Source organism: Scleropages formosus, chromosome 4 (genome assembly GCF_900964775.1).
Source record: "Scleropages formosus chromosome 4, fSclFor1.1, whole genome shotgun sequence".
Classification (NCBI taxonomy): Eukaryota; Metazoa; Chordata; class Actinopteri; order Osteoglossiformes; family Osteoglossidae; genus Scleropages; species Scleropages formosus.
In genome coordinates, this window is record NC_041809.1 from 29,540,873 (window position 1) to 29,559,689 (window position 18,817).

The 18,817-nt window shown below is 39.5% G+C and overlaps 1 protein-coding gene across 2 annotated transcripts in view; it reads left to right on the forward strand.

Annotated features, from left to right (window-relative positions):
* Positions 1-566: 566 nt before the first annotated feature.
* The window catches only part of LOC108934200 (neuroligin-3-like), a 130,929-nt gene continuing 112,678 nt past the window's right edge, over positions 567-18,817 (forward strand). For both annotated transcript variants that reach the window (XM_018751753.2, XM_018751754.2), the window contains exon 1: positions 567-596. The gene's annotated coding sequence lies outside the window, so the exon portion shown is untranslated. The remainder of the gene's footprint in view (positions 597-18,817) is intronic.

An 18,817-nucleotide genomic window follows, 5' to 3' on the forward strand; every position in this document is an offset into this window, starting at 1 on the left:
CAGCGCAGGTGAGTCCTCGTTTTTGCCCTCAAATTCCGTGTCGCAGGGATCATGTGTCCGAGGAGCGATCGTTTTCTGGCGTTACGTGGTAAGTGTCGGTCTTAGAAGTGTTAAAGCGCCGTTACCTGCGCGCGCGTTCTTTGTACCTTCTTCTCGTGTCATGTGTTGATAAAGCGCGTTGCAAGTGGGGGCAGCGCGCGCGCACGCGCGCGCGCGCGCGGAGGTGCCGCGTTCTCCGGGCGGCGCGAGCTCTCGGAGTTGGCTCGCGCTGCTCGCGGTCACACTTTGCGCTCCTCTCCGAGCGCAAGTTGAACTGTTACCCCGGCCGGCCGCCCGTGCTGCGCCGGCGTGTGCGACCCGGCTGCCGCGCGCTCTGCCCCCTTTTCGCACCGGATCGTGGGAAAAGCCACGAAGAGACACGTCTGTGACATGGCTTTGAACTTCGGAACGGAGGCGATCATTGTACGGCCGAACATCATCATCATCTTCGGAAACGCCGCTGCGCCCGCGAGCTCGTGCTGCTGGATCTGAGGGCTGCATCGCGGATCCCGCCGTCGGCGCCTTCGCTTCGTTCCCTTCCATGATGAAACCTGTTAGTAAGTTTCTCGGAAATTGTTTACAGCGCGTGCACATGCCGCTGTCCTTTGCCTCGGTGCCACACAGTTGCTACTAACAGTAACACATCACCATTACCATCACCATCATCAGCATCAACGGCATCAGCAGTTGCAATAATAATAATAATAATAATAATAATAATAATAATAATAATAATGGAATCGGATTTCGACGATGGTAAAGGAGCTGCACGAGGAGTACATGTCCACAACCCTTTTCCCTGCCGTCCACCGTTATTTCCCTGTTGCTCTTATCTCACGGATCATTATTTCATCTCGTGGATCTCTGTGTGGCAATGAATGCCTGCCTTATTTATATAATAATGTGCCCTTCCTTTGCTGTTTTAAACATGGTCTAATCGTAAAAACGGTCAAAAAATTAAATGTTACACATCATATTGTATAATGATGTATATAATAAGCAGTTTATCTCCCAGCGTAGTTTTTTTTTTTTTTTTTCTCACCCCAAAGTGACCCAGCGAAGTAAAAATGTGATACATTCATTCACCTTTGTTTGTGTTCCAGAGAGTATCATTTGCAATTGAGAGAAAATGAAGAAGAATGTCAGTCAGTGTATGAGTGTTTAACTCTTTGGGGATGTGTAATTGGTGACAGTGTCCCCTTGCTGGAGAGGTCATTAGAAGTGTGTGGAGGGAATTTGCCGGATTGAGCTGAAAAGAGAAAAATGTCAGTGTGCGTTGTCATGGTGATTTTGTGAATAAGCAATTGTACCAGTTGAGCTTGAACATTAAAGAGGAATTCTTTGGATCGCCATAAATTGGCTTCCTGTGCCCTTTGCCAAATTGAAACGTATGTTGTTTGAATGGGCACGACTAGAGTTTAATTTAAGAAGTAGGCTTTAGATCACTGCCTCTGTAATGATTTCCTTTTGGAACCGTTTCAAAAAATGGGCCCTGAGAAATTTGTTATGAATTTAGCAAATGTTCAGATTTGCGCTTGGACAGTGCTGCTCTTTCCCTAGCATTGTCTTGTAGTTTTAATGTGGTTGCTTATGTATTTTTCATCAAGTGTGTGCAGTTCCCATTTGTGAAAGATTCTCCCCGCTTTTTACTCCAATGTTTTTTTTTTTTTTTTCTCCCCCCCCCCTTTTCTCTATTCATATTCTTGTCTCGTAGAGTGGTCTCTCGCAGAACCCCTGTCACACACCAGTCAGAGTAAGCAGCTTCCAGTCTTCATGGACATTCTGCTGTGATTCCCTGGGATGGGGACAGTGTGTTTTAATGTAATTTGGCATTGAATTCAGATACTTTTACTGCTTGTCTTTAAATAGACTGACTAAGTAACGGGTCATGTGTACTTTTTATTTATTCACTTTTAATCGACAATCTGTGTGCTTTTGGCACGTGCTATACAAAGGCACTTAATTTGATAAAATGGTTATTTGATGAAGAATAGCATCTCCTCGTATCAGATGGGAATTGTCTTGGAGAAATCCACTTTCCACACGAGAGGCTTTGCTGGAGTTGCTTTGCTCTTGTTACTTATCGCTTCATTTCCGTGCTAATTTTAAGGGACTCCATAGAAATACAAAGAAAGAACTGTCTAATTGCCTGGACTGGGAAATGAAGCAAGTACGAGGTATACTGTGCATGGAACATTAAGGTTTTTTAAAACGTACAAATGTTCTAACACCTTAAATCCTACATTAAAAATTATCAGTGCTTAAGGAGACCTCCTTGACATTTAAAGAAGAGTCATTGTGGGCACGTGTTTGGGAGGAAATTTCAATGACTCACTTACAGAAATGGCCAAATTGTCCCAAGAAATAGTTTGAAAGGTTACGTCGGCATCCAAGACAGATGTCTGCATGCTTATTACCTTTTTAAGTATTGACATTTAGTTTTAAATAACATAAGAGCTGAGAAACTTGTGTTCACTACCAAGTGTTAGGAAACAAATTTTTAAGGTGAAAGTTGCAGACATTTTCTAAAGGTATATGCTGCCAGATTTCAGTTACGCTCCAAAAAAAAAATCAGAAAAGGACCATATTAAACAGGCAGATACTACTAGAGGGAATAAAAATCTGATGTATGAAAACACAAAAGATATGTTTTTGCTCCAGTTGACTGAATTTCATTGATTGAACTCTGAGGACATGCACTGCCCTGAAATCTACAGACCATTTAGCACCTTCTGCTAACTTCTGTGTTATAAACCTGATATGCATCCCATAATATAAACTTCTGCAGCTGTCTCTTTCTGCTAAGGTAAAGCACAAATTGTATTTTCTATGAGATGTGCATCGCTTTGGAGAAGAGCATCCACTAAAAGAATACATGTAATGTAAATGTAAACTTGTAACTTATTAATAAGATGTGGAAGTAACCAAATCATGTACAGCCTAGAGTTTGATTGGTTGCATTAACTAAACTTTGACTACTGGCAGTAGTAGTGCAGTGGACAACTGCACAGTGAACTGTTGTCCAGTGGATGCAGGGTAATATGGGTATGAATGAGGATTGTTGCACTGATTTGTGATCAGTAACTGCTTGTCCAGTACAGGGGCACGACGGGGGCTCACTGATTGGGACCCTATGCCGGAAGTATAGGACGTGAGACAGGGTGTACGCTACACCGGACACCAGTCCTTTGCAGGGCATTCATACACACACATACACACACTAAGGGCAATTTAGAGTCACCAGTTCACCTGAAACACATGGTCGACGCAGCGACCAGATGGTGTCGTCAACAAAACACCATTAAACACTAAATGCGCTAAATGTGCAAGACACTTTGCAGCGCTGCTTTCATAGGACTTTCTTAGAAGCTTGTTTTCATTGTCCTGTGACAGGCTCTGAAATAAACTAAATAAAGGTATAAGTCATTGAAAAAGGTGGTGTACTCGCTCTTCTCATTTTTGTCTGTGGACAGCAGGGTTTCCTGCACAGCTGAATAAGCGTGGCAGAACTGCATGCTGTAAATAATTTCAGTTCCTGAGAAATCATAAAAGATTTGTTTCTTTTCTAGTGCTTCCAGAGTTCCATATGGTTCCTGCAAACGCTGTCTTTTTTTAATTAAAAAAAAAGGACTAAAATTATGTCATCTATAGCAGTTCTGTCCAAACCTACAACGAGAACTGCAGCCTTCACAAGGACAAGCGGAAAGGAAGCTGGCTGACTGACCTATAACTGGATAATAAAAGACTGGTGCTAAGCTATATTGTAAAATTATTTATTTCCGAGTGTTTATTATACAGTATAATTCCAAATTATATTGAGTTATTATAATATATTGACTAATGCAGAACACCATCCATCCATCCATCCATTTGTAATAAACGCTTCTCCTGACCAGGGTTACAGTGGTCCATAGCCTCATAGCCTATCCCAGAATCACTGGGTACAAGACTGAAGGGGGAGGGGAGGGGAGGGGAGGGGAGGGGGGGTGCACCCTCGACAGGATATCGGTCCATTCCAGCGTATCTACACACACAAACAGAATGGAACATTTAGAGTCACCAGTCTAACTGAACTGCATTTTTCTCTGAGGTGTATGTTGCTTTGGAGAAAATTATCTACTAAATGAACAAATGTAAATTGCTCTGTGATGTGGAAGGAAACCAGAGCACTCAGAGGAAACCTACACAGACATGGGGAGAACATGCAAGCAACAACATTGTTCATTTTTTGCTAGTCACAAGAGTATCACTCCCATTGTTCCATTTTCTGAAACTGCTTCACCTGGTGAGCAGCATCATAGCAGTACTCCGCTGCACAGGTACATTTCCCTTTCTGCAGCCTTTTTCAGTTGTGTCAAATGAGGAGAGATCCAGATAAATTACCTTTATGACAGTACCAGGAAAAACAAAGAATCCCTCATCCACACTGAAGTTACTGGGAGCCTCTGATGGAGCCACACCAAGGGCCGGTGATCACCAGTAGGTGTGTGTGGTGACTTAAGGGTTTGGGGACAGCAGGTAGCATAGTGGTTAGAGCTGAGGGCTTTAGACTATAAGGTTGCTGGTTTGACTCCTGCCTCTGGTTTCAATGCCCTTGAACAAGGTTTTAACCCTAAATTGCTCCAGTAAGGTTATCCAGCTCTATAGATGGGTAAATAATTGTAAGTACCTTACTATTGGAAGTCACTTTGGAGAAAAGTGCCAGCTAAATGAATAAATGTACTATATGGGTAGAATTGGCTGAAAAAAACCACTAGATCGGTATTTTTTGGAGGGCTGGGCACAGTACATGTCAGGTGTTGAGTAACAGTGTTGTCATGTAAAAATAAAAGAGAGAAGCAACAATTGGCACGTCTAGCTGGGTTTATGTTGTGCCAGAAGTGTGAGCCTGGGCTCGCCAAGGTCCATTCATGGCTGTCACACTGATCAACGGGAACATGTCTGAAGCCCCATTGGAAAGGCATTGTGGATCACGCTTTGAGAACTTTTGCTGTGCAAAACCAAGACTGTTTCCTTTTCCGACATCCCCTGTCTTGATCCCACGCCTGACTCACAGGAGCATTTTTTTTTTTTTTTTTGTCCTACCCATTTTTCAGGAAACCCGCTGTAGCCTCTCATGTAATACATTTAGTTCACTGGCACATTTTTCTGAGATAGGTCATTCCTACAAATCAGCACAAAGACAAGAGCCTAATAAGTTCAGTACAACAAACATATAATGAAAAACATGCGTCATGCAAATGTAAGTAGGCTAGTTGGCTAGATACTGATTTCTCTTTATTAAAAAAAATAAATACAAATTAAAAAAAACTTCTATTGTAAACACGAACATTTTTTCAGCAGCTATTTTGCAGTGTCTTAATGATCAAGGTTTCTGGTGCGTAAGCCACCTTTACCATATTGTATACTCCATCATGTAGCATATCAATTTAATGTAAGCCTATTTCTGTAAATAGCCAAAAACAATATAAATGCTGACTCATATTATTTACATTACTTCATTCATGTGATGCTTTTCTCTAAAGCAACTTGCAATTTTTCACCCATTTATACAGCTGGGTAATTTTATTTTTTATTGGAACAATTTAATGGTAAGTACCTTGCTTAAGGATATTACAGCTGGAGGTGAGACTGAAATCTGTGACCTGTTGGTCCAAAGGCTGCAGCTCTGAACTACTCTACCAGTTGCCCTGTAGTCTTGTCTGATGCTGAACTTTGGAATGGACTGATGTCCTGATGATCCCTCCCATCAGTGATTCCGGGATGGGTTTTGGACTGCTGCAAGCCTGACAAGGACAAGCAGTTAATGATAGTCAGCGAGTGAGTGAGTGTATTAAGTTATTTTATAGTCTGACACACACAAAACAAGGTGAAGAGAGTTTGTCCTGACACATTGCGGTAATCTGGGATAGTGCAAGATGGAAAGAAATACATGACAAAGAAAAAAAAAAAACCTTTCACTATAATCAGTGTTGTCAGTGCTTTTGTTCCTTATTGTATGTCATTTCATATTTCTAGAATGGTGCATCGATACTTTACTTAAAGACTCATTGACATTTAAATGTGTTTCATAAAGGTGTATGAATTTCTCATGACACACAGTTTGTTGTAATTGCATGACATAGTAGTTTTCAACATAATACCCTTAGACAAAAGACACACACACACACACATTTTCAGAACCGCTTGTCCCATACGGGGTCACGGGGAACCGGAGCCAACCCGGTAACACAGGGCGTAAGGCCGGAGGGGGAGGGGACACACCCAGGACGGGACGCCAGTCCGCCGCAAGGCACCCCAAGCGGGACTCGAACCCCAGACCCACTGGAGAGCAGGACTGCGGTCCAACCCACTGCGCCACAAAAGACAAAGTATTTTATTAATATTTTAATATTTAAATGTTTTTTATACACACATTTGAACAGTTTGTAATACACGTACTGTACATTGGTTGCTGCTTTCATTCACATCTTAGTTGAAGTTTGACATCAATTTTAAAATTGTTTTTCTCACTGACTACTTATATTCTGAAACTGCAGTTTTCTTAGGTTTGGAGACATAATTTATTTAAAAAGATTACTTTTTACTGATTGAAACATGAGAGGGGTGCGGTGGCGCAGTGGGTTGGACCGCAGTCCTGCTCTCCAGTGGGTCTGGGGTTCGAGTCCCGCTTGGGGTGCCTTGCAACGGACTGGCGTCCCGTCCTGGGTGTGTACCCTCCCCTTCTGGCCTTACGCCCTGTGTTACCAGGTAGGCTCCGTGACCCCGTATGGGACAAGCGGTTCTGAAAATGTGTGTGTGTGTGTGTGTGAAACATTGTTACCAATGGAATTTTAGTTTTTTTTTTGTAACTTGTGTCAAGTATATGTGTGTAAATAATTCCGACTGCAATACAATAATAATGGAAATAAAGGTACAAGCGCAAATGTTGTGAGCATTGTTTTGAGTAAGTAAGAGGGTATAGTTCAACATCCATACAAGGCAAATGCTGTCAAATGCTCCAGCTGTATTTGCTCTTTGGAAATAGCAGAGTGCAGTCCAGTATGTACTGACCATACAGAATGGCATTTTTTACCCAAAGGATCACCTGGGTACTTGTGAAGCCCTCCTATGACATAAAGGCAACAAAGTTTAAAGTCTGAAATGTGCAAAGAGTATATAATTTCTTCAGATAAAATCAGCTGTATTTTATTGGGTCTGAATGTCATCCTGACATTAACGTCATATACTGATTAGCTTAAATAATATTTCCAGCTATATGACTGGATAACATTGTCTGCTCTTGACAATTAAAAAGATGTATTGGTTTCATGGAATTATGTAGGCATTTCTTGGAAACGGTTTATAAATGTTTCAGATATGATTCTCTGTGTTTAATCACTCAAAGATGGACAGTCAGTAAATACATATCACAGACACTGACTACAAAGTCTCTGCTTTGTTGCTTCATATCATAACCCATTTAGGTTTGAAAAATATTTCGCTTGGTAATGTCAAACTGTCTTTTGAGATTAATCATCCATTGAGGATTTGTAACCCTTCATCTAGATGTTTCATATTTAGCCTGGAAATGGTTTTACTATGTAAAACTAGGCAATAGCATTGAAGTGTCTGCACAGTAATCCCCTTAGAATTTCTGATCTAAGGGCTGTTTGCTTGGATGCTGTAGTAGTTCATGGCAGTGGCCAGTAAGATGACATTGAGCGGGTGCCAGGGAAGTTAAAGAAATGATTATCTAGACTTTAATGGCTTAAGCATTGATTTAAGCCATTCTTTTGCAAGTTTCACAGAAATAAACAACTTAGTTTTAAAACCCCTTTTGAATCTGTGCCATGGGGGAAATGGATTTAAAGAGTACAATCGTTGTGAAACCTTGCACTTTTTTATGATCTCTATAATCAAATCATCTTCGCCTATCTGATATGATAGGTGCAATTCTGATGTGATGCGATATGTGAAATTCTTTAATTTGCCTTGAAATACTCGTCTGCTGCAATTCTGCATGTCTTTGTTCCATCTGATTATCAGCAGAAATTTCAGTTGCTGCTATAGTTGGTTTTATGTCAATACATTTATTAGCTCACTTGATTCAGTCTCTTCCCCACAGTGATTTGAAGAGCTATTCTGGCAAGATATGATATCATAACTACCAATGAAATAGTAAAGCTGAAAAACAGAATCAGTGCCTTTTCTATAAAGCATATAAGAGTATTCACTTGCCAGCAGGTGCATTGCATTCTTTCTGTTCATACCACAGTTGCTTAGGTAAGGGCAGGGAATTCATGAGGGAGTTAGAGGTGAAGTAGAAAGAAACTCTGAAAGGGCAACTCAAGTTATTAAGAACAGTTAAGTCCCTAGGAAGTGTGTTTTAAAGTGTTCTGGCAGGGGTATACAGGGTAAAGGTACTCTGAAGATACTTTGGTGCTGTGGATGCTAGGTCCATGACCAAGGTCTTAAAGGGGAACAAGCAGAAGACTAAAACAAACCTAGGAGACTGGGAGCTACTCTTTTTTTCTTAAAAAATGCTGTAAGATCATTTTTTGTGAGCCGTGAAAGAGCAGGGGAATTGGTGAGGCTACAAGAAGTACTGGCTGAATGAAAACCAAAAAAAAAAAAAAAAATTGAGAAGAGTATTTATGACCTCTCCCTATATATTTCTATCGATTCATACTCCCTAACTCTTAACTTGGCTCTGCAGTGCTTCCCTCAACACGTACTGTGGAGGTCCTTGCCTGAGCGGGCGAGAAGAGGAGAAAGGAGGGAGAATAAAAGGATGAAACTCAAGTGTGAATGTGTGACACAAGTAGGTGGGAAAATTACAGAAGGCAGGGTAGAGATGGGGTTACTGTGCTTGCAGTGAGGGAAGTAAGAAGACCAGTGGGTATGGTAACAGCAAGGGAAGAACTCAGAAGAGGTCAGATCCAGTTATAGTAAGTTGAAATTGTGTTCTAAGGTGAATGGACCAGCTAGGAAAGAGAGGAACTAGAAAATACGTTCAAGATGGTGAGGTTGGAGAACCTGCATGGCCAGCTCATGTAATCACTAATGTCCATGGGACAGGAAAGTAAAAAAAGGGCAGCCTGAGTTGCATACTTCTTATGGTGATCCCTCTTTTCTTGGAAGTTATTTTCACGGTGACGAATTGTTTGAATTTAGAATTGTTCTTCATAACTGAGCAGAACACTCATAATTCCGATTTTCAAAACCATATGATAGGATGAAATAACAGGTTGAAATGATAATTTTGACTTAACACTTCATAATAAAAACAGTGGAGGCAGGAGCATAATCTATAGTTCTGGATCGTAGCTTTGTTGAAAACTCAAAAAGAGAAAGATCAAGGTCTTTATTTTAGTGCTGGGAACCATGTGTCAGAATACACAGCTGTGGTGGTGAAGAAGTTAGACGTAGTTCTAGAACTTTCGTTGCAGAAAATGCATAACTTATTTAGGTTGCCCAAACTAGTCACATAATTACTTCAGTAATGATGCATCGGAGGGCAAGTCTCAAGGTTTTGAGGGCTTCTCTAGCACCTTTCTGGTCAGCATGGTTTTAAACAGTATTAGAAGACCCGTTCCATTGTTTAAAAGATTTCTAAGGTCAGAGGTGTTTTGATTCTGTTAACCCAGATATCGAAACAGGACTGTGATGTATACATTGATGCATCCCTAATGTGATTAAAATACACACACACACACACACACACGCACACAACTGGAGATCGAAATTGCCTAACTTTGCAGACCCTATGCAAACCCTTAATGCATAACACATATAACAAATCAAAACATTTGTAAGAGATACTGAAGCCCAGCTTTACCTTATAGCTTTCTGTAAAATACTGGATTTTTAAACGTTCTGAGCTGTGCTCTGAAGAGCAGATCCGTGTATAAATTACAGATACACATATTTAAAATCATACTTTATACATAAGTTGTTGGATTTCTGTTATTTCAATAGCTGAACAGGATGGATCGTGAACTTAAAGTATTTAACATTTAGGACATTACTCCAATGCTTTATAGCAGCATATTTCTTAATGGTTAAAAGTGAAAAAATATAAATAAAGTTGAACAGAAAGCAGTGGGACCGGGTTCTGCTCATTCTCATGTTGACATTTTACAGTTTTCCTAGGCTGTGATTTAACACATTACTTAAGTCTTGTAATATCAGCAAATTTTTTAGAACTTTCTCTCATGTAGAGCGTAAGCTTCTCACCCCTGCCTATTGAGTTATGTATAAAGGTTATTGAAATTGGTCGGATGAGTGGATTGATGGATGGATGGAAGTTTTGTGTAAAAATGAAATAGAATGGTACGAAAACCAGCACTGTGATGTGGAACCTAGATGAGTTCTGCAAGTTGCATAATCCCGTGTGCTCCGGTTGTCCAGCAGTTGCTGCATCACAAAGCCGAGAATTTCTCATGTAGAATTTATTTTCTTCCAGGACTTTTTCTTTGCTTTCAAAATTCTGCAAGTTTATACATGAGTTAAAACATTTAATGACAAGTTATTACATCTCCCATATCTAAAAATCTCTTTCACAAAACTCTTTAATGCACTACTGTATGATGGGCAAAACAGAATAATTTTGTTATTCTGAAAGTATTCTTCTTAAAATAATGACTGCTTAAGGCATACATGATCAAGGGTACTTTTGGTTTCAAATTGGCTTAATAGAAATGTCCCAAAGGCTGACATGGCTCAAAGGGCTTATATTCTTAAACACTTGTCAAATTTCAGTTTTGGTGTTCATGAGCTTTAATATTATCCTACAATTTGAAGGAATTGGTGAGGATTCATTAATATCAACAAGGAGAAGTCAGAAGTGTATCTATGGGATGGGAGGGGAGAACTTTGGGGATAACAAAAGAGTATTATGTATAGCTATTATATATGTTACTTTACATTATACTTAATTTTTTTTTTACTTTTATGCCATAAAAAAACATAGGCTCATCCCATCTAAATAAGTTCATTTTTTTTTAATTCATAAATTCTTTGCAGGACTCTTGTTTTTCCTTATACCACATTCACCAATGTACTACAAATGAATACATTAAAGCCTGCAAGGTTACTTACTATTAGCATGCAATGATACTTGTATGTGTTCAGTATTATAATGACAGAATTCTTCTTGCATGCTAGATTTTGTGCATAAACAGATTGACTTAATGCATATGTAATTGTGAGCATTTTGACAGCAAGATAAAATATGGCATTGGCTAATGCAAATAATTACCTGTTGAGATTTATCAAAGCTGGCAACAGCTCCAGGGATCTGATTATGCATTTTAAGATGTTTGAAATCCAGGCTGTAAGAGCTGTACTCAAATAAAATACATATGTCAAATACTCACCTATTATTGTGGAGGGACCAGAAGCAAGATTTGTTACAACTACTATTGCTCAGAAGTCCTGTCTGTCAGGAATTAGATTGTCTGCTCACAATACCACACTTTACATTTAGTGTACTGCCTGTAAGCAGTCATTGAACAGTAATTAAAAATAAAAGTTATATTTGTAAATGTGGATATGATACCGATATGAAAGGATATTAATCTGTGTAAAATAGACAACATATATATATATATTTTTTTTTTTCAAGCTGTAAAATTAATAAGAATACCAGTTTATCTAAGTAATAGTAATTTCCAAGTGGCTGTCAGTCAAAGCTTTATGTCATTGATTGTAAAGTGTATTAATTTATTATGAATATTTTATGAATTAGTAATGTGCTCATGAAGGTGTTATGTGTGTTTCATGACTGTTTAGTTACATTGCAAATAATGTAATCTCAATTCAGCGTCGTTTTTTTTCATAGTAGTATTAGTAGTAGCAGTAGTAGTATTCATACGTATAATAAAAAATGTTTTTAACAGTGAGAACTCTTAATGACATCCATCCATCTACTTCTTTTTTGAGAAATGTCTTGCAATCATTTCTTTTACTAAACTATATCTTAAGTCATATTAGTTTATATTAGGTTCATACCATTTCGTGAATACGTTGAAGCCGAGTGCTTAATCCTCAGTTTTTTTGTTGCTTGGTACTAGAGAGGGGGGTATGGTGGTGCAGTGGGTTTGACTGGTTCTTGTTGCATGGTGGGTCCAGGGTTCGAGTCTTGCTTGGGGTGCCTTGTGATGAACTGACGTCCCGTCCAGGGTGTATCCCCTCCCCCCTCAGCCTTGCGCCCTGTGTTTCCAGGATAGGCTCCAGCTTGCTGTGACCCTGCTCGGGACAAGCGGTTCTTGATGTTGGTACTGGACAAGTTGTGTAAACATGTTAAGTGAGGTTGCAGAGAGGACATCTAGATGGCTGTCGATCAGTAGAGGCTAAACAGTGGATTCAAAGTAGCGCTACCTGAATGCAGGCTGGGGTCTGATCAGCACTGGTTGGGTTGCCTGGGTGAGGTTGCCTGATGTTGAAAAACCCTAAACATCTCATAAGTGATGGTTACGTCACTGACTGCCAATTCTGTGGTAGAGGAAACTCAGAAATATATACCTGGCTGGATTATATTGATTATTTTAATTCAGAATGGTCCATATTGTCTTTCTTGGGTCACTGTGAAAATGATAACCTTCAACAACATTATAAAGCAATGGTTCTCAGAGCATGGTCTGTAGAGCCTTTCAAATCAGGTTATTTTGTATAATTGCATATATAGTCCTTTATACCCCCCACCCCCCAAAAAATGCATGACTTACAGGCATTGTGTCTGGATTTCTATAATATGTATTCTTGTGTTTCAGTTGTGTTTAAGTAAAAGTAGTCTGGAACATTTTATCTCATTATTCATGAGGTATATCGTAACCTCTAGTACACAGTCCCCCTTTTGCTTGGCAGGAAAGCCTTGGGCTGAGCTATGTAGGTCTTCAGATCTTTGTGATGCCTTTTGTCTGAACACTACAGGTTTGGACACATACTTGATGTAAGACTCAGAGACCAGCAGTTGTACCTGATACATTGCATAGTTAAGAGGAGATTGTGTTTTGGTTTTGAGAACGTTCTGAGTAGTAGTCAATTTGTGGCGTTTTCCAGAAGCAGCCTGCAGCTGTAAAATCGATTAACGCAAATTTCTTGGTCAAATGAATCAACTGCCAGTCACATTGTCACTGCAGACAGTACCGGAAGCTGCGGAAGAGTAGACAAGATGCCTTAAAGTGACGTTTCTGCACTTACGGAGGAGACAGCATGAGATTGTTCTAAACTAACAGGTCAGAAAGAGCTTTGGAGCTAAATGTGAATATTATCTACTATGTGAAATCAAGCAGAATGCAAGACTTTTTGCCAAATATCTGCCATCATTTAGGAAGAGATCGGGTACCTTTAGCAGTACCGAGACAGGCTGTTCCTTCATGATGCTGAAATGTCACACTAAAAAAGAAGAGCAGTGAGAAAAAGATCACACAGCTCTGAATGTTAACAGCAAATAAGCAGATAAGTATTCAGTGCCAAATATTGAGGATCTTTTTTGAGCTTTGACAGGAGGTTATTCTTTTTACTCTCAATCAATTAACGATAAGCTTGACTAACACTTAAGGTTCCTATGGAGAGAAGTATAATACCAGTATAAATACTAAAAAAGAGATGCTCAGCTCACTAAATTCTCTTTATTTTGAAAATTATTCTGTAGAGAAAATTCTATTACAGGAAAACCTCATCTCAGCACATCCCACGTATGCTTGCTTAATATTCTGATTACTGCAGTGGGTGCAGTAATCCAACAAAAAGATAGCCCTGTCCAGGCTGAGCAGCACAGGTGTAAAATGGTACTTGGATATAATCAAGTAACACCTCAGGTTCTCACCAGTTAGCCTCGCTGCATGATTCAATGCGAAAAATGTGAAGTGGTGTCATTTAGTGTTTATTTTTATTTCAATTCACAGACGCATCCCATTCCAGCATGTGATGGATCTCTACATTGCATTGAGGTGGTGCTGTCCCTTGTCATGCGGGATAGAACTAGATGGAAGATTGAACATTGCTAACAGATGAGATAAACTGTTCCCCGCCTCTGAACGAGGCTTTGTTGATGTGTGCAGGGTGCAGGAATTTCACCACTACCTTTATGTACCGTTTTACTCTTTTCACAGATAACAAATGCCTGCTGAGTTGGGATAATGAATCCAGGACCGTGTCTTCCATAGCCTCGGGGCACTTGCCATGCTGGGTGTTTGCACCGGCAATACTCTGTTAGGTACAGAGCAGGGTGCAATATTGTAATGCAGATGCACTCATCCGCTCTCCATTTTAGACTTTGTTCACCACAAGTTCTCATGTACGAAGGTATCTGCGTTTGCTTGATATTGTAGAGCAGCAGGTAACATCAATGTCTTACAGTGTATGGCCTATGCACTCAGGCATGGATTCGAATCTGACTTCATGTCATTATAAAGTTTGTTTGTTCTCTGCTTTTTGCATGTTTTTTTTTTTTTTGTTTTGTTTTGTTTTTCTGGGTGCTCTGGTTTCCTCCCACAGTCCAAAAAGGTGTGATGCAGCTCAATATAAATTCCCCATAGTGTGTGTATGTGTGAGTGAATGCATGTGTTACACTGCTGTGCGATACAGTCGGGTGAATAATTGTGGAGAGTTCACTGTAGTGTATAGCCTGTACTATATACCGAACTGTACTGTACTGTACTGTATTTGGTGCATTACCTGAAGTGTCAATTTGGAGAAAAGTATGTGCGAAATGAAATGATTTAAATCAATTTCACCTGAAATTAAATGAAAAGCTCAAAAATCAGGTTACTCTCACAGTGACCCGTAAAGTCTCAAGCGTGGTCAAAACCAGGCCCTGTTCTCTCGGCTACATTAAGTCAGGAATGTTAAAATGGAAATATAAATGCTGATCTGAACAAAAGTGTGTCTAGAACAGGTGCCTGTTGTAGGGAAATTGTTTTCTAGTTACTCCAGAAGATAAGGAAGGTATTTTCAGTGTCCTACTTGAGGCATATCTTGGCATGTCATGGCAATATTGGCCCATTAAGTTGTGCAGTGACCCAGAATGGATTCAGCAGCCAGAAGTGGCCATCAAGCAGTGCACTACTTGCTGCAGAGTTCAGACTCTTTCCATTAATGTGGCTGAAATTGTGCCTAAGGTCGCAATTTTAAGAATCGCAAAAAAATAGTTCAGGCTCTCCGTTGCTAAACAAACGAGTCCTTCAATATGCCGCTTGAAGATGGAGGAATGATTCAGCAAGGATCACCCTACGGTGTGTTTTCATGCAGCACCTGGCATTTCAGAGTTACTCAGACTTGCTCAAAAATGACCTAAATTCATTTAGCAGACACTTTTCTCCAAAGTGACTTCCAGTGAACACAGTGGAATACTTAGCTGGCCCCCTTTCACCCAAGGTGACTTAGAATGCTAGATACACTACAGTAGTACAAATCACTCGTCTAAACACCAGAGGAACGCACCCTATTGGTAACATCAATTACCAGTTTACCAGTTTACTTGAACACATGTCTTTGGAGTGTGGGTGGAAACTAGAGTACCCAGCGGAAGCCTGCATAGACAGAGAGAGAATATATAAACTCCTTACAGAATGACTGGGGATCAAACCCATATCCTCTCCCGCCACCCAGACATAAGATCCCTACTCGCTAAGCCACTGCAAAGCACTTCTTGTTTGGACCGTTTTCATCCTGGATAAATTTTTTTGAAAATCGGACACACAAATGGGTACAGATATAAATGACCACATATAAAAGCCAGCATGGTCTATGTGTTTTTTTACTTTTCTCCGCTTACTCTGGTTCACCTGTGGTCCTTCTGCCTCTTGCTTGCTCCTGCAGTGTCAGAGAGCCCCGGTGCCACATTTGTAATGGGGAAAAATGTGGCTCTCGTTTGACTGACAGTGCAGTTGAGCTTTCCTGAGGTGTGAACACTGTTCAGCATGCATGCATATGCTAAGACTGTACTCACATCACCCATATAGAGATATCGCTGCATATAAGCTGCCGTGTCTGTTATTTGAACCATACACTGAACTGGGGAGAGATCGTCTCTACGCCCTGTCTGATCCGGTATTTGAAGCCACCGCCACTTGTGATACCTGACACATTTCATTGTACAATTTAGTTTGAAGGGAACCTTTGTGCCTGTTTAAATACTCAAAACTTTCAGGTACTGTAATAAATTTCCCTGTGAAGCCTGTGTCACTAAGTCAGGGAACTTGACTCAGCATGCTTCTTAGCAACTTTTTCTTGTACGGTACTGTCCTTCGATTTATGACACGCATGCTAAAATTCATACTTACATCTTACATTTATATTTATTCATTTAGCGAACGCTTTTCTCCAAAGCGATGTACGTCTCAGCAAAAATACAATTTGTGCATTACATTAAGAGAAAGAGTCATAGCTGCAGACATGTGACTCTTAAGTAAACCTAGTCTGTTACTTTCCACTTGATGCACCGATGTTCATCGCTCAAGTAGGTGCATAAAATGCAGGATAGATGAATCCTGATAACCTCCTGCAAAAACAAACACTCACATACAATGTCGGAGTAGCGGCTGTGTAAAGGCCTAACTGGGGATGATCATAAAGTTACGGTGCATGAACATTTACACCATACATGAGCTGGGGAGATCTTGGGCGAAGTGAGTCCGGAAAAAGTGAGTTTTCAGACCCTTCTTGAATGTCGACAGAGTTTCAGCAGTTCTGAGTGAGAGGGGAAGGTCGTTCCACCACAACGGAGCCAGAACCGAGAACCTCCGTGCCATACTTTCATGACTTCTGATGTCATGGGAACTTATTAGAATCAGATTTGCATTATACATTCTTAAATAGGAGAGAACGATTTAATTGCCGTAATTCCAGTAGAATTTTTTGTTTTGTTTCGTGTGCATTGGCTCCTACTCTCTATGTACTGAATTTGCCAATAGGTTATGGTGTTTGGTACCAGAATTAATTTACACATTATATGTGTTTTTTGAGTCAGATATAGAGGTAAGTGATGAGATGATTCACTAAAGATGACTTGAAGCAGATCCAGTGGAACCTCAGTGCAACAGATGGCGATTTTGTGTCTGAAAATGTACTGTCAACTGCCAGTTGCTATGCAAAGGTATACAGGGGAAGAACAGCAGCAGTTTCGTTAACAGGAAATGTACTGCATATTTTGCTCTGTCTCTTAATGACTTCTTTGTGACTATAATGAAGATCAGCTTCGTGTGAAGACGATGGCAATGTCAGATACCAAATAGTACATACAATACACTCTTATTGTTATCCAAGGACTGTAACAGCTAATTGCAAGTAATACAGTAAATAGGGTGTAGAGCTGTTTGTCTGACTGATTTTGTTCCGTTTTCTTTCTGAATCAGTTGTAGAAGTAAACCACCAATGTCAGTTTTCAGATTACCTTTAAAAATTTTATGAGAGTATACTCCATTCTCTTTGCATTTTTATTTTGTTCTCAGAGTGGTAAACAGATAACAAACTAATGAATATTCAACGTGAAAATTCAGTGTAGTCACATCTGCTGTATATTTGACTTATATGGTCTCAGCTTTACATGGTTGACCCCAGATCTTGAATTTTTGTTCTTTTTGGCTAGCGTTAGAGTTAGGGTTACGTTACATTTACATTTATTCATTTAGCAGACGCTTTCCTCCTAAGCGGCATACATCTCAGAAACACAATTTGTGCATTACATTAGGAGAAAAAGAGACATAGTTGCAGACGTGTGATTCTTAAGTAAACTTGGTTTGTTTCTTTCCACTTTATGCACCGATGTTTATCTCACGAGTAGGTGCATAAAACTCAATGACGATTCCTGATCACCTTCCTACAATTTTTTTTAAAGGTACACAAACAAGTTAGAGATACTCACTTAAACTTCCATTGCAACCTGCGTTAATTTTAGAGTCCCTGTGAATTAATTAAATGTAATATTACGATGCATGATGTCTATGGACTCATTCTTGGAAGTGTGGGAGTAAGATCATGCATACAGGGGCTGATTGTACATAAGTAGAAAATTCTAACAAGCAGAGCAGATGGAAAAGCTAAAATAACTAAAGTATTCTAAATGACATTTTGCTGGAGACAACCAAGGCAACGGAAATAAGCCAAAATTACTCCAGCAATGACACTTTCTGTGAAGTGTGCCACTGGTAAATTTTACTCAGGATTTTTCATTAATGCCATTTTAGGATATTATAGTCCAGTTTCATTAAGTACACATTAAAGTTGTACAAAAGGAACTTGATCCTACATATCTTTCATTCAAAAAAGTCCATAAAAGTGAAGCACATACGAGTTTTTTCATACTTAACATAGTAATGACTTGCCAGACAATAGCAGCAATAATGATCCAGTCATTTTGTCAGACAAATGCCTGATTTTAAATGGGGTTTTCGAATCAGTAAGGCTTTTATATGTGACATAAAAGACAGACAAATCTTTAACTGAAGTCCTGAATGACTTTCATGGGAAAATATAGACATGAGACTTTCTAACCAATGCATGGACATAAGTATTCATGATAACCTTGATGTCTGTCATTTCACTAAATATAATCACTAGAGTACATGATCTTTGCTGTGAAAATTTCTTGCAAATTATGAAGAGAATAGCAAAATGTGTGGTAAATACACATGAATTTGATGGGCATAAAAACTAAAATCATTTAATATGGAAATGGGAAAAAGGTCAAAACCACCTACATATACAGTATATATATATATATATATATATATATATATATATATATATATATATATATACACACGTGTGTGTGTGTGTATGTCGGTATTTA